General features: G+C 42.5%; 1 pseudogene; it reads left to right on the top strand.

The window, feature by feature from the left end:
• The first annotated feature begins 2,091 nt into the window (after positions 1-2,091).
• LOC144252340 (mitochondrial inner membrane m-AAA protease component AFG3L1-like) lies at positions 2,092-23,954 on the top strand (annotated as a pseudogene).
• Positions 23,955-24,364: the final 410 nt, after the last annotated feature.

Raw genomic sequence — 24,364 nt, 5'->3', positions numbered from 1 at the left:
GGTGGGCCCGGGCGGTGGCGGGGGGACCGGGCGGCGGGGGGCCAAGCTCGCTGTCCAGGCGGGGCCGGGCGGCGGCGGGGGGTGGGCGCTGCCGTCGGGGGGCGCTGCCGTCGGGATGGAGGTCCGGGAGGCAGCGAGGCCGACCAGGCGGTGGCGGGGGGCCGGGCGGCGGGGGGGCTGGGCGGCAGGGGGGGGGGCGGGGGGGGGAGGCCGGCGGGCCCCCACCCTTCTGCGTCTGCATAGCGCATGCGGGAGCCCGGCCTGGCGCCAGAGGTCGCAGGTGTGCGGTTGGCGGCGGTTGGCAGCAGCGGCTGGCAGTCGGGCGGGCTGCTTTGGATGCTGTGGCGATTCGGCACCATGGCTGGGGCCCTCGGCACCGTCTAACAGGTGAGCAGGCCGGCGCTGCGGTTGGGGCGGCAGTCCGGGAGGCGGCGGGGGGGGGGGGGCGGGGGCCAAGCTCGCTGTCCAGGCGGGGCCGGTCGGCGGCGAGGGGGAGGGGGCGGGCGGGCGGCGGCGGGGCGCTGCCATTGGGGCGGCGGTCCGGGAGGACTTGCTGCAACAGAAGTCCTTGTCTACCTGACACTCTTTACTCTTGATGATGTGACATCATCACCTTTTCCACCAGTCTTTCCTTTCTGAACTTGCTTGTTTAGGTTTACCCTTATTTTAATATCTTTTTTATGGCTTATTTTATTTTTTAGTCCACTGAGGCTGTTGATAGGATGTTTGGATAAATAAATTAGCACTTTACCAGTTGGGGGATGGATTTACTTTAGAGTGATAGTCTACAAAGCTTGCTTCTTCCTCATGTTGATAGCTGAAATAACATGGGTGTTATCACCTATGGGTCTAGTTTCAGTATAATAAAATATTGGATACAATCCAAATTCTTCAGTTATGTTAGAATTTTATTGAATACAGTTAATACTGGGTTATTGAATTGCTTAAATTTTTTTTAAAACAGTGTGTTGCCTTTTACTTTGGTAGTTTTTCTTGTGGCTTTGAATTGAATTAATGAAAAATCTAAATTGCCTCTAGTTTTGTCCTTAACTCATGTATCAGGTAAGGTTAGCAGCTCATGGTAAAAATTGGCATTTTCCACCCTGTGGGTTGAAGAAATACAGAGGTTCTAGAAAATTGTGTGCCTTCTTGACCTGACAGACATTAATCTCCTAGCTGATCAAACATAAATCATAAGATTCTTTCAGTATTTTTTCCTTATTATTTTGTTTTTATAGTGCTAGGGATCAAACCTAGGGCCTCACACATGGTAGGCAAGCACTCTATCACTGAGATATATCCTCCTCAAATTTTCTTTTTTTCCCCCCAATTCTGAGGATTGAATCCAGGGCCTCAAACATGGTAAGCAAGGGCTCTACCTCTGAGTAGCAACCAACAACCTTAAACCTTTTTTTTTTGTTTGTTTCCAGACAGGATCTTGCTAAGTTGCCCAGGCTGGCCTCCAACTTGTTATCCTCTGTCCTTATCCTTCTGAGTAGCAGGGATTACAGGCATGTGCTTTCAGGCCCAGCCTCAGTATTTTAATTTTGTGAGATTTGAGTCTTAGAATCATGTTTGGTTTTGAGCTGCATTAGTTAGGGTTAAGGCCTTATGCAAAAAATGGTCAGTTCCCTCCCCTGCTTTTGGATGCAGTAGCTGTAAAAATTCATCATGCATTTCTGCAGTGAATATACTTTATGTTTGTCCTGTTTCGACTATTTTTAAAAATATTTATTTATTTATTTTAATGGGGTGCTGAGGATCGAACTCAGTGCCTCACATGTGCGAGGCTGGCACTCCACCACTGAGCTACAGCCCCAACCCTCAACTAGATTTTTAATGCATATTTAAGCAGATAAAGAAGGGTAGCAAGCTGATACACAGCCCACATCCTGTCTCTTGGAACCACTGTGAGGAAATGATGCACTGTGTTGCAAAGGCAGGTCATCTGCTAATTCTCTGTCCTCTTTCAGTGCCTCCAGGGGATCCATTGTCAGAAGCTGGCTCTGCAAGGGAGACTGGTGCCATTTTCCTGGTGGTTGTGTTCAGAACCATCCAAAGGTACTTGCCTGTCTTTTCTAAGTTAGCAGTATGAGGTTTGCAGGGACCAGTGAAGCTTCTTCAGAGTGTCTCCTCCCACAGTGACTAAGCAGGGAGCAAGGGGCATGACAACTAGGAGGTCCCCCTTGCCATCTTTCCTAGTTTGCATATTGAGCCACAATAAATCATCTTCATGCCTTTACTGTTTTGATATCTAGAGAGACTGGAAAAAGGAACTCTTCAGAAGGAAGGTGCTTGGTGAATCTTTTGGAAGGTGTGGTAGTAAACCTTTATTCTGCATGTCTGATTCTGAGAACCAGTCAAGCCTCGTATTTGAAAAGTAGACAGATGATATGATATGTAAGTTGTAGTCATCTTGGAGCACATTGAACCAGTTAGAGCCCTGCTCTTCAGAGCAGGCTGTGGGCCCTGGCTTAGTGCTCTCAAAAGCACCTAGAGATCTGGCAGGGGCTCTTCAGTCCTATGCCAGTGTTAGGACCCTGGGCTGTGTGTTGAGTGGGGTAAGTAAGGAAGCAAGACTGAAGATAATGGCTCCATCCTGATTTGACTGTAGTGTTGCTTTTCTGAGTGGGACTTTTCTCTCAAAGTACTTCCCCTTCATTTTGTCTCTAAGGATTTGAAAAATTCTTTAAGAGGGGTGGAAGAAACACAGATTCAGAAAAATCAACAGTGCCAAAAAAAGGTAAAAGGGTCAGTTTGATAAATCAAAATAAAGGTTCATCAACATCTAAAAAAATATTAAAATAAAAAAAATAAATTACATTATGGCTTGATGATGTGGATTGGTTTTGGGGATAAGTGTAGTCAGTATTTGTCAGATTTGTTTCCCCTGCAAATAGTTTCCTGCTGCTGGGTGCAAGGAGGACATCCAATCCCAGCAGCTCAGGAGGCTGAGACAGGAGAATCACAAGTTCAAAGCCAGCCTTGGCAACGGGCAAGGCACTGAGCAGCTCAGTGAGACCCTATTTCTAAATAAAATATAAAATAGGGCTGGAGAGTGGCTCAGTGGTTGAGTGCCCTTGAGTTCAATCCCTGGTACCAAAAATAAGTGTTCTGCCTAGGTACCTGTGAGCATTAAGTAGGAAGATATGGGTAGAAGCATTAAGGGAGGTGTGCCCACATGTTTTGCTATGAACAGAACATTTTTTGAAAATTGTGTTTTGTCCTTAAAATTTGTGCAAAATTTTACTCTCTCATGATTCATTCTGCCCTTCCTTGGGTCCTCCTGGCCTTCTCTAGTCTTGCATGGAATTGTTTTGGATTGTTGGTGTGGCAGTGTATATGGAAGGGAGGCTACCTGTGTCCTGGCTTGTTTTGTCCTGGAACTTGTATGATTGCTGTAGAAGGGGCTCACAGGAATCCACCTCCTAATGTTATCTACTGTCACAAAATGTACCCACAGGTCCAGGTTTTCCTGAGAGATGAACTCTGCCTGAGGGGAGGTGGCCTGTGTTCTGGTTCTCTGGAGTAGGGACTACCTGTGCCAGCCTACATCTTGCTTTTCTTTCTTCCTTCCTCTCCCCTAATTACAGCCATGTTTATTAGCTAAAAATGATTTGTCATTAAAGCTCAGGTCTGAAGCCAGCAAGGGCAAATTGGAGGGATTTTAGATGTATCGGAAGCTACTTCTCAGCAGTGTCTCCTGGCATCTTCCTTTCCCTGTCTGCTGTTTGTTTCTGAAAGGCTCCAGGGTAATTAAAATTTTACGTTGGAAAACGTTACTCTGTTCTCTGAGTCCTCTTTCTGTGAAAAAGTGTATATAATTATTTTCTGAAGTCACACTTTGTTTTTTCCTAGAATCTGGTGAACTACAGAATGCTGAGCCTGGAAGAGATGGAAACAAGAGAGGAGGGAGGCAGGATGACTTTGCCTGGTGGAAACGGATGCAGAAGGTTTGTGTGCATCTGAGTGTGCCAGACCCAGACACCTGTCACTTCTACAGGGGTGCTGTTGCTGCATGACTAAGACTGCATCACACTTGTCTCAGTCTGTTCCTGCCATGACAAAATACCTTAGACTGGATGGTTTTTATTTTTTATTTTATTTTTTTTTAAGAGAGAGTGAGAGAGAGAGAGAGAGAGAGAGAGAGAGAGAGAGAGAGAGAGAGAGAGAGAATTTTTTTTAATATTTATTTATTTTTTTTAGTTCTCAGCGGACACAACATCTTTGTTGGTATGTGGTGCTGAGGATTGAACCCGGGCCGCACGCATGCCAGGCGAGCGCGCTACCGCTGAGCCACAAAATAGCTTGAAATTTATTGTTCATAATTATGGAAGCTGGGAAATAACAGGGTCAAGGTGCTGGCAGGTCCAGAGTCTGGTGAGGGCTTGCCCTCAACTAATAGATCGTGGTGTCTTGAACATGACTTCCTTCAGTGGGACCAGTACTGTGTCCTCCTGTGGTGGAAGGGACAGACTTCCCTCCTGCCCTTTAGTAAGAGCACTAATCTCATCCATGAAACTGGAGCCCTTGTGGTGTCATCACCAAGTCCCCATTTCTTACTGCCATCACCTTGGGGGTCGAATTCCAACACACAGAGATTAGAAGAAACAAACTTTTAAAAATGTGCCAAGATTTCTGTCTGCACTTTGAGAGTTGCAGATAAGAGGACATGCTATGTGATGTTGCAAAGGCAGAGCTCTTGGTGGGTTTGCTGCTTCTCCTGGGGCCTCTGGTGAGCAGCAGGTTTGGTGTGCTGTTCACAGTGTGCAGGTCTTTCCTGCTGAGAGCAGCATCTGAGCTTCCCCACAGGCCTGGTCCCCCTTGGGTACCATAGGAGGGCAGGGTTTGGTGACTTCAACATCTGAGAGGAGAGGTTTCATTGTTCATGATGACTCAAGGGTAGAGTTCTGGCTTAGCTGACCCAGGACCTAGGTCTGATCTCCAGTATTGTGAAAAACAAACATATAATCAAAAGAAAGAAACACCTGCATTTAATTGCAAAATTTGTTATCTTTTCTTCCACAGGGCGAGTTCCCCTGGGATTACAAGGATTTCCGAAATCTGGCCATTTTGGGTGCAGGTGTATCTGTGGGATTTTTCTACTTCTATTTTCGAGATCCTGGAAAAGAGATCACCTGGAAACACTTTGTTCAGTATTACCTGGCCAGAGGTCTGGTGAGCGAACTTAGTCTGCCTGGGAAGGTGCTGTGGTGGTATGCCCTTGCAGGAGACAGGTGGTGCCCCAAGAGTCAGTCCTGCTGGTGGGTGTCCTTCATTGCTCAGTTTTGTTTTTCCAGGAGATACCCCAGCAGAACAGCACATCATGATGTGTTCTAAGACAGTTCTGTTTGTCTCCTGATCTTTGACTTTTGTTCTCATTCCTGATTTGGGATTTTTTCCTTTCCCCTTACTTTCTGCTGCCAGCCACTCCTTGACAGTGGAGTGTGGCTTGGTGACCGCAGAGGAGCATGTGGCACCAGCAGAGCCTCTCTTGTGTGTTTTTCCCTTGGAGTGCTGAGTTGGGTGAAGTACTGCTCAGGCTTCAGTGTAAACCCTGTATGAGTAAGTGCCTTCCCTCTGTTGCCCTCAGAAGAGTGTTGGCTGGACCCAGGCATTATTAAGAGCTGAAATTTTGTTTGATGAAACTCCTGTTTCCCATTAAGGTTTGTGGCCACAGCCTTTGTGTCTAACCACAGGACACATGCCTATCTTCAGAGAGGCCCTTGGCAACTCTCCCTGTGGTGGAAGGGGACAGAGCTGCTGCAGCCCTTCCCTGTCTGTGGATCTTCTACCTGTAGGCGTGGCTGTGAGGGGGGTGAGACAAGTGTGGTGAGCCCAGGATGCCTTTCTGTGCATGGACTGGACCGCTCTCAGCACTTCCTTGGAGTCTTTTCCAAGTGTCTGACCTGACAGTGATGTTATTGTTGTGGGAAGGTTCGTAGGATTGAACATGTTCACCTTAGTCACATGGCCCTAAGTCCTTGCTTTTGGAGCAGTGATGATATTGTTGCTGCATGTAAGAATACACATTGTGCCCTCAAGTTGCTTCCCTCGGATTGCTTCTCTGAGGGGCAGGCTAGCCTGCTGTGTGGTTGTGTGTGGTGGTGACCACAGCTGGGGAGCCTGCAGGAGTGCATTTCCACCCTGCTTGGCACTGCTTCCCTGTGCTGCCTCTAGCTGGCTGAACAGGGTGGGTCTGAATCAGCTGGGTTTAAGACTCTGCTAGACTCTGCTGTAAGACGTATTCCTGTTTTTGGGGGGGTTTTAAGCCAGTCTGGCATGATAGTGCTCAGATATACCAGATTTTAGAAACTAGTCTTAAATTGTTTCCTGTTGATTACAATGGAAATGAATTCAGGAAAACAAAGCTTGTACTGAACTCTCTGTGTGTGTGTGTGTGTGTGTGTGTGTGTGTGTGTGTGTGTGTGTGTGTGGGTGGGTGCAGATGGGCCTGGGCTGAACTGCCCAGGGTCTGCCTGATTGTCCTGCTTGGCCTAAGCCGTCTGGTTCCTTCTCCCAGGTGGACCGGCTGGAGGTCGGTCGTAAACAAACAGTTCGTTCCTGTCATCCCTTCCCCTGGGGCGTCTTCTGAGGTGAGGGCTAGGTTTCAGGCTGGGTGTTCCACACATGGCTTCCCCTCCCCCAATGACATACAGTTTTAATTTTTTTTTAGTAAGATGCTTCCCATAGTGTCCAGCAATCCCTGTTGATGTGGTGGTTTATGTCATTGACCTGTGCACAGTCTTGCTTTCCAAGCAGGATAGGAACTCTTATGAGACTATAACCGTGGTTCAGTTTTGCCAAGTAACATGTGAGAACCACTTATCAAGGTTTGGGAAGAGGAAAGAATAAAAAGACAAAGACGGAAGGTCAAAGGCAGACCTCAGGCAGTTATCACAGCATTTCATCTAGAACTTAAAGCCTATAATTTTGTGGGATCCGAAATGAGGGCGTGTCTGCTGTTTGTGTAGTTACCATTGGAGCTTGCCACAGGGTGGGATTTGTCCATGTGTGGAGATAGGGGCTAGGAGAAGAGGCTTGGTTGGAAGAGAAGTTGGTAAATGGGAATGCAAGCTGTGGACAGGTGTGTGTGTGTGTGTGTGTGTGTGTTTGTGTGTGTGTGTGTGCGTGTGTCTGTGTGCGTGTGTGTGTGTGTGTGTGTGTGTTAGGGCGAGTCTCAGGGGAACACAGAGGTGCACCTAAACTTGCTCTTGGTCTCTGCAGAGATACATGTGGTTTAACATCGGCAGTGTTGACACCTTTGAACAGAACCTGGAATCTGCTCAGTGGGAACTGGGGATTGAGCCAACCAACCAGGTTGCTGTGGTCTACACCACTGAGAGTGACGGGTGAGTGGCAGGGGTGAGGTGGACATGAGACACTTTATTCTTGGGCCTCTGATTCTGAACACAAAACAAATACTGTTGAATCTCTTTTGGAATTTTTTCCCCCAAGTATGTCATAGTATGTGCTAATCTTTAGAGTGTCTGTAGTAAAAGAGTATATATTCATTTGGTCTGGCTTAATTTTTAAAATTTTATATTTTACTTTCTTGAGGTGGAGTCTTGCCCAGGCAGATCTCAAACTCCTGGGCTCAAGAGCTGCCTTAGCCTTCCAGTTAAGTGGGTTGCAGATATATGCCATGGTTTAGCGTAGGTCTTAATGAGAAGAGAATTGAAGCAAAGAAATATTTATCTAGGTAACCTGTAAAAAGCATTAAATGGGAAGAATAAGACAAAGATGCTATGTGTTGTAGCACATTACTAGTAGTGGAGATTCCACTGTGCAATAGAACCCTGTGGGAGTTCTTTGAAAGTGTGCTGCGATCCCTGCACCCTGACTCCCACTGAACCATTGAGTCAAAAATCCAGGTGAGCAGTCTCTGCTCATTTGCACACAGACAGACTTGCTTCCCACAGATCCTGTGTCAGCTTGCTCTCTGAACCTGCATTCCACCCCCAGTGTGTTCCTGCTGTGCTTGTGGACTTGAGGGCAGACCCATCTCTAATGCTCCTGTGTGCATCCCAGGACAGCACACAAGTGTTGTCTTGCTCTCATATTTACTACATAGGGACATCATTGCTCTGGCCCTTCCTCCAGCTTGGAAACTGAATGGGTAGAGTTTGAGATCAGGACCAGCTTTAGCCAGAAGGGTATGAAGAGTCGGTGTGGTGATGGCTTAGTTGGTTTCTTCTAGACAGGGCAGAGTGGGAATTGCATTGAGAATGAAGAAGGTGAGTGCCTTACCATTTTTTGCTGCTGTGACAGAAGACCAGAGAGTGGGTAATTTGTAAAGAAAGGAAACTATCTTACAGTCTGGAGTCCAAGGCTGAAGGGCCATATCTGGGCAAGGGTCTTTGCTGCATCATAATGTGCAGGGGAGAGAGGATGAGAGAGAGGGTAGAACTGAACTTTGCCATTTTTATGGCAAAGAAGTAACCCACTTCTGTTGTGGTGACCTTAATCCCTTCATGAGGGCCCAGCTCTCACCATCAGTTGCCTCTTGAATGGCCTTCGCCTTATACAGTTGGTTTCCAAGGTGAGTGTGGGAGACGACATTCACACCAAAGCAGTGAGGCAGACAGGGCTCTGGAGGTGACTTACAAGTGCTGGTGGGGAGGTCTGCGGGGCCTCAGTCTCCTGGTGCAGCTCCTGAGTTTTTCTTGGGGTACTGCTGCATATGGCGACTGGGGTTTTGTTCTTACTGGCTCAGTTGCCACGACTACTGGTTGGAGCTGAGGTGTGTTCTAAGACCTGACAGTGACTAGAGCCACCTTGAGGGGTGGTGGGATTGGGCCTCTGGAGAGTGTAGGAGCAAGTATTGTGCTGTGATGGGACTGGTCTGTGGACTTCACCTGTGAGGAGCTACATGGGATCTGCAGCTCCTCCTGAGGGAGATGTGGGTTGGGGCATCAGTGCTGTTAGAACTGGGGAGGCCGAATTTATAGACAGACCTTGACACTCTTCAAGAAGAAACTGCCCTTTTGTGCAGCAAATTCTAGAGTGGGTTACTCTTCCTGCTGAAGGTGATGCTGCTGACATGAATGGTCTCCTTGGTTCTCAGCTCTTTCCTGCGAAGCCTGGTGCCTACTCTTCTCCTGGTTGGCATCCTGCTCTATGCTGTGAGAAGGGGTCCAATGGGGGCCAGGTGCAGCGGACGAGGAGGGGGCCTCTTCAGCGTTGGTGTGACAACAGCCAAGATCCTAAAGCGTGCGGTTTGCAGATGTGGCTGGCTGTGAAGAGGCCAAACTGGAAATTATGGAGTTTGTGAATTTCTTGAAGAACCCCAAGCAGTATCAGGACTTAGGAGCCAAAATTCCAAAGGTACTGATTTCAGAAAACAGTCATGCTCTGAGTTCCAAGTCAAAGCCAAAGATTGCTGTTGTTCAGAGAATGAATATCAGACAAATGATTTTTCCTTGAATTTGTATTTTATTAATAACAATAGAGGATGGAAATTTGTAGAACAGAACAGTAAAAATCCTCTTATCTTGTATACAGAGATATGATAAATTGTGGTATAAAGGTGTATTAAGAATTGTAATGCAAAAAACAATAATAAAAAAATCCTCTTATCTGTTAGACTTGAGACCACAAGTCCTAAAATTACATAATGTTAGGTCTATGAAATGGACATGGGAATATGTGTGATTTTTTTGTTTGTTTATTTTTTTAAAATTTAAAACACAAATATACATTCCTTTACTGGTCTTCATTTAGAGGCCAGTCATTGCTTTGAGTTTAGTTCCAGGGATCAAAATCCTTTGGTGTGGTGGCACATGCCACATGTGGTGGCACTGCAGTCTGAGGCAGTACCTGTGTATTTTCGTGCATTCTGTCATACTTATCTATGCAGCTCAGGAGGCTGAAGCAGGAGGATCTGAAGTTCAAAGCCAGCCTCAACAGTTTAGCAAGGTCCCAAGCAACTTAGTGAGGCCCTGTCTCTAAATAAAATATACGAAGGGCTGGAGATATGGCTTAGTGGTTGAGTGCCCCTGAGTTTGATCCTCCCCAGTTGCACCTCTGTTGAATTGTCCTGTGTGAACCACATCTTTTCTTTTCTTACCAGGGATTGAACCCAGGGACATTTAACTACTGAGCCACATCCCCAACCTTTTTTATTTTTTATTTAGAGACCGGGTCTCGCTGAGTTGCTTAGGGCTTTGTTAAGTTGCTGAGGCTGGCCTTGAACTTGAGATCATCCTGCCTCAACCTCCCAAGTTGCTGGGGTCATAGGTGTGTGCCACCATGCCTGGCTGAACCACATATTTTCTGCAAGTTTGTTTTTCTCAGTAGAAGCAAGAACTTACTTAGGTGCAGTCTGAGGCAGTACCTGTTTATTTTCGTGCATTCTGTCATACTTTTCTTATCTATGCAACTTGAAAACATTTTATAAGACAAGTTTCCTTTATTCTTTAATTATTCAGAGCTTTCACCTTACTTTATTTACTTTTTTAAAAAAAACTCTTTTTAGTTATATATGAACATAATGTCTTTATTTTATTTATATATGTGGTACGGAGAATCGAACCCAGTGCCTCACATGGAAGGTGAGCGCTCTGCCACTGAGCCACAGCCCAGCCTTCACCTTAGATTTTGAAGGAGTTTAAAAAAACTGTTTTCTTAGTTTGTGTAATATCAACTTACAAAGTTAAAACAAGTAGCCTCCGTGGTCAGATTTGGGGGCAGACACAGCTCTCTGTAAGGCTGGTGGACAGCACAGTGAAGGAGTATGCAGCCAGACAGCAGTGTATCCTGGGGCTGGTGGCAGCCTGGGTGTCCTGAGAGGAAACCTCCCTGGCAAAGCTGGCTGCAGTACAGAGGGCCAGTCAGTCCACTGGTGCCTTTGTGTGGTCATGGACCCATTTAGGGCTCGATGGAAGCTTGGATTTTTTTACCAGGAAGATTGGTATCCTGTGTGGTCACAGAAACTTCAAGTCCTCTCTGCTTTCTGGACCAGGCTAGAAATTCCTCGTTGAGGTGGTGCTTAGATGACACTTAAGCCCTTTCAGTAGCTTTGTGTTCCCCCAATTCCTCCCTACAAATTGGGCACCACTGGACAGTTTGTTGTGATTAATATACAAAAAGATTAGCAACCATTGTGAACCAGGAATTCCAACCAGGACACTGGATGTGTCTGTTTTACAGTTGGTGTGTGTTGGGGCCAGAAAGCATATGGGTGTGGCAGGTGTAGAATGGTTGCCTTCTGCTTCCTGGTGGAACTTTGCCAAGTCGCCACCTAGCTGCCTTGCACCTCTATTGACAGCCAGGTGCTAGAGTGGGTGTGTCTCAAACTTATTTTATATGGTTTGTTCTGGGTGTTTGAATTTATTGGGGAAAATGTGTCTGGTGGAAGGAATGGGTAAAGGAGTCAGGTTCCAAGGGAGGCCTGTCACCCCAAGTATGAGTCCCCCTTGTCAGCCAGGCTGGGCTCCTGCGAATGGAAGCTTCTGTCAGCCTGTGTGCTATATTATAGGCTGGTTTCCCCAAATAATCACTGCCCCCTGCTGGGAGTCTATCATGAAGAATTGACTACACTCACATAGATGTGTTTCCTGCGCACAGGAATAGGACATGGCATGCCATGGATATATCCTGCCCCTAGAATGTTCTTATGCCTGCAAGGATGGCTCCCGAGGCTTTGTGTCCTGTCCCATGGCATATAAAGATCATCCATGTCATGGGCTATTATGTATCAGACCCATATGTGCCATGGAAAAGGAAGTGCTCTGTGACCACATTTGGAGGTCGCAGGGCTCCACATCTTGTGGGTTTAACAGCTGGATGTGGTGTTCACGCCTGTAATCCAGCAACTCTGGAGGCTAAGGCAGGAGGATTACAAGTTCAAGAGCAGCCTGGGAAGCTTAGCAAAACCTTGTCTCAAAATAAAAATGGGCTAGGGGTGTGGCTCAGCAGTAGAGTACCTCGGGTTCAATCCCCAGTACCACAAAACAAAAACAAAACAATAAAAAAAAAGATCTGATAGCAACCCAGCATTCTTCTTATTGGTACTAGGGGTTAAACCTGGGGCAGTTTACCACTGAGCCACATCCCCAGCCCATTTTATTTTTCATTTTGAGTCAGGGTCTCACTAAGTTGCTTAGGGCCTTGTTAAGTTGCTGAGGCTGGCTTTGAACTTGTGGTCCTCCTGCCTCAGCCTCAGAATGCCACCATGCCCAGCTGCAATCCAGCCTTCTTGACTAGAAATGGAGCAGTCCATCCCCACCCTGTAAGTCTCCTTTCAGTTTTCAGATATAACTGTAATCCATAAAATAAAAATGGAGTTGTGTTACAGGGACGTGAATTAGTATCGTGTTTTATTTTGTTTCCAGTATTGGGGATCAAACCCAAGGAGCTTTACCACTGAATCACATCCCAGCCCTTTTTATGTTGAGATAAGGTCTTGTTAAGTTGTTGAGGCTGGCCTTGAATTTGTGAGCCTCTTGCTTCAGGCTCCTGAGTAGTTTGTGGATTACAGTTGTGCTACTGCCCTGGTGTGAATTGAATTTAAATCTTAAGCTTGAATAGAAAAAGGTAAGAAAAAGGTAGAAGAGCACATTGAACACAAAGATGTCCAACCTGAATACCTGGAGAAGTGCCTTTAAAGAGATCTGTGCCCTTCAGACCAACAAGGCAGCACAGCTGGATAGTTTTGCCTGGCACAGTTCCAGTCAGATGGCCATTGTGGTTCTCGCCTGGTGGGTGTGAGAGCAGCTTGGTGATAACCCCCTCAGAATGTATTCCAGCCTTTGACCCAACAGCTCTGCTTCTGGAGTTCTTCCTGTAGGAAGAGCCCACTCTTCTGAGTTAGGTTACACGGGCTTCCATGTTCCATGTTACAGATTTCTAGTCAGCTGAGTGGGAAGTGGGGTTCATGTTCCATCTGTTCCCTTTGAGAGCCAAGTGTCTCTTTTTTGTTGCAGGGAGCCATGCTCACAGGTCCACCCAGTACTGGCAAAACACTTCTTGCCAAGGCGACTGCAGGAGAGGCCAGTGTGCCCTTTATCACTGTGAATGGATCCGAGTTCCTGGAAATATTTGTCGGTGTTGGACCAGCAAGGGTAGGTGAAAGGGTGATCAGCTTCAGAAGGTGCCAGCCACTTCTTGACGAGACTGGTCACCTTGTTAGCAACAGACTGTGTGACCCTGACAACAACCTGAGTACATCCCACCTGTGAGAGCAGCAAGGACAGGTTCAAGGATGTGTTGCCATGCTGTGTGTGTGTGAGTAACAAAATAGACTCTGGGTTCCTCTTCTAGGTTCGTGACATGTTTGCAATGGCCCATAAAAACGCTCCTTGTATCTTATTTATTGATGAGATCGATGCAATTGGCAGGAAGCGAGGCCGCGGGCACCTTGGAGGCCAGAGCGAGCAGGAAAACATGCTGAACCAGATGCTCGTGGAGATGGATGGTGAGTGGACCCTTAGCAGGAGGCCCTCCTCTAGCCTCTTGTTTCTGGAAGGGTGCTCCTCGGAAGAGAATCCCCGATGCCTCTATTTTAAGGAAGGCTACTCTCAGGCACACAGTGGAGAAGGCCATATTGATCCATGTAGCATCCCCCACTGCAGGGGCAGAGTGAGGCAGATGCGCTTCTCTGGGTGGGGGAAAATCAGCTGAGACCAAGCAGACGAATGTCAGTCACACCATGGATGGAGCAGAAACAGCCGAGCTCTTCCTGCTTGGTGTCTTGCCCCCCCCCCACAAATACCTGGGTGTTTCCTTCTCAGGAAGCTATGTTTAGCATATAGGCCAGGTGTTTCTTTTTCTTCTGTTTTTTTCATACAACTGGGGCATTCTAGTACTGAGCTACATCCCCCATCCTTTTTATTTTTTTATTTTGAGACAGGGTAAGATGCCCAGGCTGACCTCAAATTTGTATCTTCCTCCCTCAGCATCTTTGGTAGTTTTGGTTACAGGGTGTCACTGTGCCCAATTTATGCCATTTTTTGAATTTGGAAAAACTTTCATTGGCTCTTTGGCTTCAAAGGGTTAGAGGGTCAGGTTGGGTCCCTAAGACCACCCCTGACTTTGATTTTTTTTCCAGAGTCACAAGCTGATCTTGTAGTTGAAAAGCTGTGTTTCTTCACAGTGAAAGTACATGCAAAAAACCAACCAGGAGGGCCAGCTGCGGTCAAAACCTGTAATCCCAGCGGCTTTGGAGGCTGAGGCGGGAGGATCAAGAGTTCAAAGACAGCCTCAGTAATTTAGCACAACCCTATGCAACTTAGTGAGATTCTGTTTCAAAAAAGGGCTGGGGATGTGGCTCAGTGGTTAAGTGCACTTGAGTTCAATCCTTAGTACCAAAAAAAAAAAAAAACAAGGTGTGATTCTTCTTTACTTTTCAATCATGTAAAATGCTAATAAACAACAAAAAAAATCTTGCTTTTGATATTTTTCTATGGTACTGGGGATTTGAAACAGCAGCATGTTAATTCTGGGCTACATACCCAGCCATGTTTTATAATTTTGAGACTGGTTTTTCTAACTGTCTAGTCTACCTAAGTTCCTGATGTTTACCTGGAAATTGCAATCTTACTGAATTAGCCACTTGAGTCTCTGTAATTAATATGCATGTATCATTGCACCCAGAGAGAAAAAAATACTTTAAAATCTCATCCAGTTTTTGGTATAACAATTGAAAATACTATGTTCATTTGAAATATAATATGGGTAAAGTAACTGATAATACTGCAAAAATGTAACTGATAATACTATGAAAGGAGGAAGTTGTCATTGAACAGGAAGCTAAAATTTTATGTATAAAAACAACTCAAAATACTGGAGCATAAATTTAAAGTCACACTCAGCAACTGTTTGAAGATAAAAAAATTAAAAGTACCAGGTATGTAGCTAAGTGGTACAGTAACTCTGGCTCAATCCACAATACCACAATCTCCAAAAAGAAGGAGAATTAATTCATGAAGAAAGAAAAACTGAGATACCTATAGAGTATCTCACCCCACTCCTGGAGGAAAAAGTACATGGAGTTGTGATTGGGATGATCTCCTAACTCCAGAATCCACAACACAATCTGAGAGGATTCGGAAATATTGCCACAAATGTTCTCACATAGAATTTAAGGCAGGGGCTGAAGATATTCTATAGAATACTATGGGACTTCCAGTGTCTACTGTTAATATATGGTCCAGTTGACTGGCCAGTGGAAATTCATGGCTGACCTTTCCCAGGAGAAGACACAGGACTGCAGAACCAAAAGATTACACCAGGGATTCTAGCCAACCATAGCCAGTTCCCACCATAGTTAGTGCAGCCAGTTTCAAACAGACTCACCATCCAGTCTCAGGATTTCACTGCACACTCATCATTTACTATACTTTTAGGAACCACATGTTCTCTCTATAAATCACAAAGTACCTATACAGGAGAAAAAATCAGGTTCACTGAACATAAGCGAGGAAGCCTAGAAATGGATACCCACTCTGGGAGACTTCACACCAGATGGTCACAACTTGTTTCTCTTTACTGAATATGTGTAGATTGGACAATGTTTATATAAGGGGTCCTGATTAGACACAAGTTATGTCTTAATATGCTCAATCTGAGCCTAGTGAGTTATTTGAGAGTCAGGAGATAACCTCAAATCCAGAAATAAATGATGTTCAATTGTAGGGTCTTGTCTGTACATTTATTTATTTATTTATTTTTATTTTGAGGCTCTGGGAATTGAAATCCAGATCCTCAGACTGCAGCGAAATTAAGGCAAGGCAGGTATCCTTGGAGAAGTAAAATCCAGCCAACCCAGAAAAGCATTTGCATTTAAACTTGCATATGAGGCCTTTGGAATTTGAAGATTATATATGTAAATATATTATTTATTGATGGAAATAATACAGTGACAATCTTGTAAAATTTCAGTTAACTTCTTTTGTATGGAAACAGATTGAACATTAAAATTATATGAGGTGGAAAGATAATTATTTTTAGAATTCATATAAAAATAGTAAAAATTGAATTTTATAGTATAACCCATAATTTCCACTATGTGAAAATTACCATTGTGTATTTAAAATATTACTAATAAAGTATATGTATTTTTGGGACAGCACCCTCAAAACTATGTCAAGACTCCAGAAAATCTCAGTTCACAGAACCATATTTGAGAGTTATGCTTCTCCTGAGTTCAGGAAGATGAAGGACATGTTCACTTCTTTTATGCTAAAGGTGAAAGATTCATTTTTTTTTTACCAATATTTCTCCTGACATATAAAAAACTAGAGAGAAACTGCCCTGAGTGAGGGCAAGGAGATTTAACCAGAAAGTGTATGGTGTGTGTGTGTGTGTGTGTGTGTGTGTGTGTGTATAATATATATATGTTTTTCCCCAGATCCAAAGTTTTGAGTCTTTTATTTAAATTGATTAATGGTTTATTCCTTATTTTATGTCATGGCCCTAGACCCAGTGACCTGTCTATAACATTTTCTTTTTCTTCCTAGGATGAAAGCTCCTTAAGAAAGTGGGCTTGAAATGAAGATGAATTGTGTTGCTATCATAATGTCATACACCTGTATGCCAAGTAGGGGATTTGAAATTTTGCTTCTTTAAGAATAGTACTAAAGCACAAAAATAGAAACGAGAGAAACTAGATGGGATGAATTCAAACTGAAAAGATTCTTCTCAGCAAAGGAAACACTCAGTGAGGCAAAAAGTGGTACCAGATAAAAGGAGCAAATTTTTACCACATGCACACCAAATAGAAACCTAATTTCTAGGATATATAAAGAAGTTAAAAAACTTAATAACAGAAAACAAATGTCCCAATTCTTAAATGAAATGGGCTAAGGAACTGAAGAGACACACTTTTTAGAATATAAAGAATCAATCAATCAAAAAAAATGTTCAACATCTCTAGCAATTAAAGAATTGAAAATCAAAACTACACCAAAATGTAATCTTATTCCAATCAGAATTGCAATTATTAAAAATACAAGCAAAAATATATGTCGGTGAGGATATGAGGAAAAAGGCCCACTGTTACACTGTTGGTAGGACTCTAAATTGGTGACACCAATCTGGAAAAGAATAAGGAGATTCCTTAGAAAACTTGGAAAGAAACCTAAATTTACCCAGCTATCCTACTCCTCAGTTTAGACCAACAAGAGCTAAAAACAGCATAATACAGACGCATAGCCACATCAATGTCCATAGCAAAACAATTCACAATAGGTAAACTATAGAACCAATATGTATGCTCTTCTCTAGATGAATGGATAAAAAAATATGGTCTATTTACACAGTGGAATATTACTGAGCATTAAAAGAGAATAAAATTATGGAATTGGGAAGTAATTGCATGGAGTTGGAGAATATCATGTTAAGGCAAGTAATCCAATCCTCCTAAACCAAAGACAATAATATTTTCTTTGTTAAGTGGATGGTGATCCACAATGAGGGAAGTGGGAGGTAGCATGGAAGAAATGAAGAAACTTTGAGTAAGACAAAGGGGAGTTAGGTGATGGGAGATGTTATAGAGGTAGGTAAGATGGTGGAATGAGATGAAAATTTTGTTGTACACGAAGTAGAGTTACATGGGTTTTGTAACTACACTTTCTGAACAACAAGAGAAACAAAATCTTGTGTTCCATTTGTGTGTTACGAAGTGAAATGCATTCTGCTCTATTAGCAAGTTAGAACAAATTAATAGATTAATTGATTTTTAAAAATTCATGAAAGAGACTTGCTTTTCCCTAGATTTATATATAAACATGTGTGTGTGTGTATATCATATTTAATGTATATAATTTATGAACAATTTTTCTCATATTTCTATCGAGTTTTCTAAAGAAATGACAACAGAAGCATTACAATTCTTATTTCATGTATAGAACACAATTTTTCATATCTCTTGTTGTATATAAAGTATGGTGATACAAATTTGTGTCTTTGTGCATGTACTTTTGATGATGGTCTCTGTCACATTCCACCATTCTTGCTAATCCCATGCCCCCTTTCTTTTTCTCCCACCCCTCTTCTTTATTGAGAATCCATCTATTTCTCTCAAGCTCCCCTCCCTACTCCATTATGAGTCAGCCTCCTTATTTTTGGCATTTTTTTTTTTTTGGAATTGGATAACATCACTTAGCATTATCTTCTCCAATGCTATCCATTTACCTTCAAATGGCAGATATGATTATATACCTAGAAGACTCAAAAACTCCACCAGAAAACTTCTAGAACTAGTAAATAAATTTAGCAAAGTAGCAAGATATAAAATAAACACCCATAAATCAAAGGCATTTCTGTATATCAGTGAAAAATCTTCTGAGAAAGAAATGAAGATAACTACCCAATTTACAAAAATTTCAAAAAAATAAGATACTTGGGAAGCAACTTAATGAAAAAGGTGAAAGATCTAAACAAGAAAAACTACAGAACCCTAAAGAAAAAAAATAAAAAAAGACCTTAGAAGATGGAAATATCTACCTCAATCATGAATAGGCAGAATTAATATTATCAAAATGACAATGCTACCAAAACACTGTACAGATTTACTGCAATTCTGATCAAAATCCTAATGCATTCCTCATAGAAATAGAAAAAGCAACCATGAAATTTATGTGGAAAAATAAGAGACCAAGAATAGCTAAAGTAATCCTTAGTAGAAAGAGTGAAGCAGGTGGCATCATTATACCAGACCTTAAACCATACTACAGAACAATGGTAACAAAAACAGCACTGCATTTGAAAAAAAAAAAAAGAAAAGAAAAGAAAAACAGACTGCAGACGAATGGTACAGAATAGAGGTCACAGAGACTATCTTACAAAATTATAATTATTATATATTAGACAAAGGTGTCAAAACATGCACTGGAAAAAAAAAGTCTCTTCAACAAACCACTATCTCTCACCATGCACAAAACTCAAGTCCAAGTGTATCAAGATCTTGGAATTAAACCAGATACTCTGTGTCCAATGGAATAAAATACAGGCTCTAATCTTCATCATGTGGGATTAGGCCACAATTTCTTTAATAAGACACTGAAAGCACAAGAATTAAAACAAATAATCAATAAATGGGATAGAATCAAACTAAAAAGTTTATTTTCTGCGAAAGAAACAATCTGTGTGGTGAAGACAGAGCCTATATTTTAGGAGGAATATTTTACCCCACACATATCAGATAGATCACCAATCTCTAGGGTACATAAAAAACTCAAAAAAATCTAAACAAATAATAATAATAGTGATGTTGATGATGATGATGATGATGATAAAAATAATAATAATAACCCAATCAAGAAATGGGCCAATGAGCTGAACAGAGAGTTCTTAGAAGAGAATATACAATCAATCAACTTTTTTTTTATATATCTGATTGGTTATGGTCCTCCCTTTTCAGGACCAAGAACAGTTCTGGTTCAGTTTCTAAGGAGGGGAAACACGAGCAAGAATTATTCTCAACTCTTCTTTATAAATTATCAAATACAATTATCTATGTCATTTTCTAAACATAGCTGGACATGGGAAATATAGGATTGGAGCAGAGAACATTTTTATTAGAAACACAGTGTAAAAACATAGCTATTTGTACCACATTGAATCACAAGAGAAACAGAACCTGGAATTCAGAAAAGAAAGATTCAAACTTTTATACTTGGGAATGTGGATGACATGTATGCCTAAAGTGAAAAGGTTATTACAAGCTTTTTTTTTTAAGAGAGAGTGAGAGAGGAGAGAGAGAGAGAGAGAGAGAGAATTTTTTTTAATATTTATTTTTTAGTTTTTGGCAGACACAACATCTTTGTTTGTATGTGGTGCTGAGGATCGAACCCGGGCCGCACGCATGCCAGGCCAGCGCGCTACCGCTTGAGCCACATCCCCAGCCCTATTACAAGCTTTTGAAAGAAAATTCATGTGAGTGGCAGATAATGGTTAACCAAATAGAATCTGCACAGTGTATTCCAGGGGCTTTGCCAGCTGTGCACTACAGAACATGCAGGTATTCATAGCCTCATGAAGAGCATTATTCATCTGTGCCCTCTAAAATTATTCCCATAGTACAGATGAAAAAACATGGGCATCTGTATATTAAATGGCAATTCAGCAGCCCACAGAAAATTTAAAACAAATTAATAATCATTAACTCAAAAGGAGTTTAAATTAGTATCTATTCCCAGAGACAGAACTGTATGAAATTTCTTCAAAGACCATCAATGTATTGTTAGCTCCTGACACAGGGATGTCAGTCTGGGGAAATATTATTTTCTCTACATTTTGAAGAGAGTGCATTGAGAATACATTTCAGGGGTAACATAAAGGATTTTTTTTTTCTTTCATGTTAAGAAACTCTTCAGAAACAGAGATCACAAGAAAGATTTCTTAGAAGGGTAAATGCCTGGAGATTACAAAAAAAAAAAAAAAATCAGTATCCCTGAGTGGCTCAAGAAGGAAATAAATCTAAAAGGCTTATTAGAAACTGAAAAGCAGAATAAGTCACTATTTCTAAAAATAAATATGCTCATTAGTTGCTATCTCCAAAACATGTCATTAAGTAATCAACAAATTATGTATGAATATTTCTAGGATTGGCCAAATTTTATTCCATATGATTTTATATTAAATCCCAAAATCCAGATAATAGAATTCATGATTCACTGCCAAAAATATTGCAGAATTTTTTTTAAGGAGTGGATGTTTAGTAAGTATATCATTTAACAATTTTATTACCATATGATTTTAAAGAAATTGATTCATTTTCCTGCAGCCATATTGTAGAGAAATATTTTTATTTATTTTTCCTGTAGTAATTAACAAAAATAAGCCCTAGAATCCACTTTAAATAACCTACCCTTACAATCATACAAGAAACCTAAAATAAATGATGAGTAAAGAAAAAAGGTAATTTTGAAAAATAATTTAAACCTTTTTCTTTTTTTTGAAATCAATCTATAGCTGCATTCTTGGATCCTTTTCTCATCTTTTAAGCCAAAAATATATAAAAGACAGAAGTCTAAACTTCAAATTTATACATTAGATATGTTTATTAACAATAAAAATTCAAAATATTTAGAAATTTAAGAAATATAAAATAAAAACCCATCATGGGAAAAATTAAGTAATATTGACGAACATTTAAAACAAATTAATAATCATTAACTCAAAAGGAGTTTAAATTAGTATCTATTTGTGGAAAGTATTTTGCTATTGAATATACATGATACTCCCCATCCTAGAGACTTACTGAAATTAGAGCATATGTGATCATGATAACATGTAAGTATGCAATGGTACTCATCCAAACACTTGAAGCCCAAGGGCATGGCTCAATACAATATACATCTTGGAAGAGATAAATAATAATTTGTAGGAAAAATGAAACCAGGCTGTTGCAAGTATTTTTGTATATGTTCCTTTGCTCTGGCTGAGGTCTATCATTTTAAATGACAAAAGATTTAGAGTAATGTGCTTGGACTTATTTTTCATACACTTCACAGTTTACATCAAGAAGAAATTCCACAGTCTGGCTGGGCAAAAATAACCGAGCCACTACAAACCTTTGTAGGTTCAAACAGCAACTACTTTATTTCAACTCTCACCGGCACTACATGTATGTTTTTTTGCCAATGCCACTCACATGGCCCTTCCAGCAACCCCCCACACTGGAAATCCCTCCTCCGGCACTTCCCCAACCAATAGGAACTCTCCAGGAATCCCCAGGAGAACTCCAAAGTAGAGCAAGAAATTCAAAGTAGTGGGCGCCCAAGCAGCAAGAGCCACCCCATTGCCCAACAGTAAAGGTCAAATATACAATGCAATCAATCCAGCATCACAGCAGTTAGATATAGCTTAACTCAAATCATCATCTCAATGGTTCCCTGGCATAACCTTTCAAACATTTCCTGTCACCTTTCAAACATTCCTTCTGGCAAATGCCTGGCATCATTCTGACTGGCTGTGGATCTCAACAAAGACACAACAGCTAGAATTTATCTCAACACCCCTTTACATACAAAATATAGTTTGTCATTGAATATGTTGGAAGTTTAATCAAGGTTTATTAATTAGAGAACAGGCTGATCTAGAGAGAATGTAAAGTACCACCAAGTCCTATGTTTTCAAAACAAAAAGAAATGTGAGATATATAGGCATGCAGAAGAACTTTTTTAAAAAAATTTTTCTTTGTTTATTTTATTTCATTTTTTAAATAGAAAGCAAATAGAGGAAAAAGGAGACCAAGGTGGAAAATATAATTACTGGAAGGACTATGAAACATCAAAAAATAGAATCTAGATTTCAGAAAAGAAAGATTTGACATATTGTATTTGGAGATGTGGATGGCATGAGTGTCCATGATAAGAATGTTGTAAGCTTCTGAAAGAAAATTGATATGGTGAAAGAATCTTATGTAACCCAGATCCTTACTTAAGCCATTTTCTGCCCCCCAAATAAACCATGCTAGGTAAACCACTGCTTGACTCTACTACTGTATACCGAATAAAGAAAATATTGCCAATGAGAGGTTTGCTTCATACCTTTCGCCTTTGTCATGTTTGTGTCATTTATGCTACTGTTAATCAATCCAAAATTATACAAACAGTAAAGACATTTCAGCCCCTTTGAAATTTGTCAATGAATTTCTGACCATTTTGATGGAGGCTCACAGCAGGCCTAGCAGGTGCCCTGGAGAAGACTTGGAACTGAATGGCAGCATTAGAACCTTATTTTCCTCCTTCTGAAATTAATCAATATTTTGAGATGACTTTCTGGCTGGAGGCAGAAAACAGGAATCATTTCAGAAGAGTTGAGTCAGCTCAGAAATGTGTCAAACCCAGCTGGGCACTCAGCTCAGTAGTTCACTGGTCACAAATATCTGCAGTGGCCTCATGATTGGCAGCCTTGCACAAAGAAAGATCAACCTTGGTGCTTTCCCAGTTTCCAGGTAAGTCACATGGATCCCAGGCATTGGGCACTCCTAAAAAACCTGCAAAGCCACTATCCAGTTGTTCATTCTTAATAGTTGCTGAACATTCTATGCCTTTCAAGGTGAATAAATGAATAAATAACAGCATCATGACTGCTCACCCCAGCCTGCTTGTTTTTATGCAAACAGAGTTGATCTGTTTCAAAATGAGCTAAGTGAGGCTGGGATCCTGGCTCAGTGGTAGAGCACTTACCTCGCATGTGTGAGGTCCTGGTTTCGATCCTCAGCATTATATTAGATAAATAAGTAAATGTATTGTGTTCATCCACAACTAAAAATTATTTTTAAAAAAGAGGCTAAGTGTTCTGTCTTGCCCCCCAAGTGGTGCAAAAAGTCACATAATCATTAAGAGAGACTCAAGGAAGGTGCAGGCAGGGGGCGCCAACAGGAAGAAGTCCACAGCTGAGGAGGGTCTGACTCCTGGCGCTCAGGACTTTCTAGAGGGAAGAAAAGGAACCCAGCGCCTCCCTGGGAACCGTGCCCCCGCAGCGGCGGCTGGGTCCCCTGTCAGCTGAACTGGACGGGTTTACAGAGGGTTTCTCGAGGTGCCCGGTCCTGGGAAGGCAGTGTCCCCCTCTCGGTCTTTCTTCTTCTTGTAGTTCACTCGGGTCTAGGGTCTGCACCAGGTGATCAAGTTGCCTAGGGAGTCGGAGCTCGCCCACACCAGGGCTGGAGGACAGGCCTGAGGGCAGCAGAGCCTGGCAGCAGGGGAAGCTGGAGTTCCCAGTCCCCTCTGTGGAGATGTAAGGAGGCCTGTATTGACTGCGGGCTGTGCTCTGGAGTCCATGCACTGGGCCTGGTCCCCGGATCGCTGGGCTCCACAGGTTCCAGGGCTTGGTGGTGTCTCTGGCACTCTGTTGTAGGGCTCTTACTTGTCACTCTTCATCACTGTGAAGGGATGAGCTTTGGAGCCCGCTTCCCTGAGGCTGTGGGTGCCGCCTGCTGTGTGCCCTGGAGGCCGGGCTGCTCAGATTTTGGAAAGGACCAGAATGCAGCATCTGCTCCATAACCCTGAAAGTGCCTTATTAGGGAAACTGACTCTGGTATGGAGCTCCTGATCCTGAAGGGATCTCAGGGGACATGTGAGTTGGGGCATGGCCTGCAGAATGTGGGTCTTGGGAGAAGTTGGCAGATCTTAGACCAGGCGACAGCAAAGAAGCCCTCCAGTTTACTCTCTGGGCTGGCTGCCAGGCACTGTCAGGTAGGGCTACCTGGGGCCACCTGTGGGAGATCAAAAGGATGAAAACAACACCTCCAGTCCTGGGATGGCAGAGCATAACAGAGGGGCATTTTCTAAAAGATGAAGAGATGGAAAATGGTCAAAACTAGTATATTTTAAAGTTGAAATGAAAGCTTGCAAAATTTTGGGACCTTATTTTTCTGTAACTTGTGCCTAAAGAAATATTAGGTCATTGACTC

This window comes from Urocitellus parryii, unplaced genomic scaffold (assembly GCF_045843805.1).
Source record: "Urocitellus parryii isolate mUroPar1 unplaced genomic scaffold, mUroPar1.hap1 Scaffold_40, whole genome shotgun sequence".
NCBI lineage: Eukaryota > Metazoa > Chordata > Mammalia > Rodentia > Sciuridae > Urocitellus > Urocitellus parryii.
The sequence above is the reverse complement of the archived record's forward strand: the minus strand, read 5'-3'. Positions and strand labels throughout refer to the sequence as shown.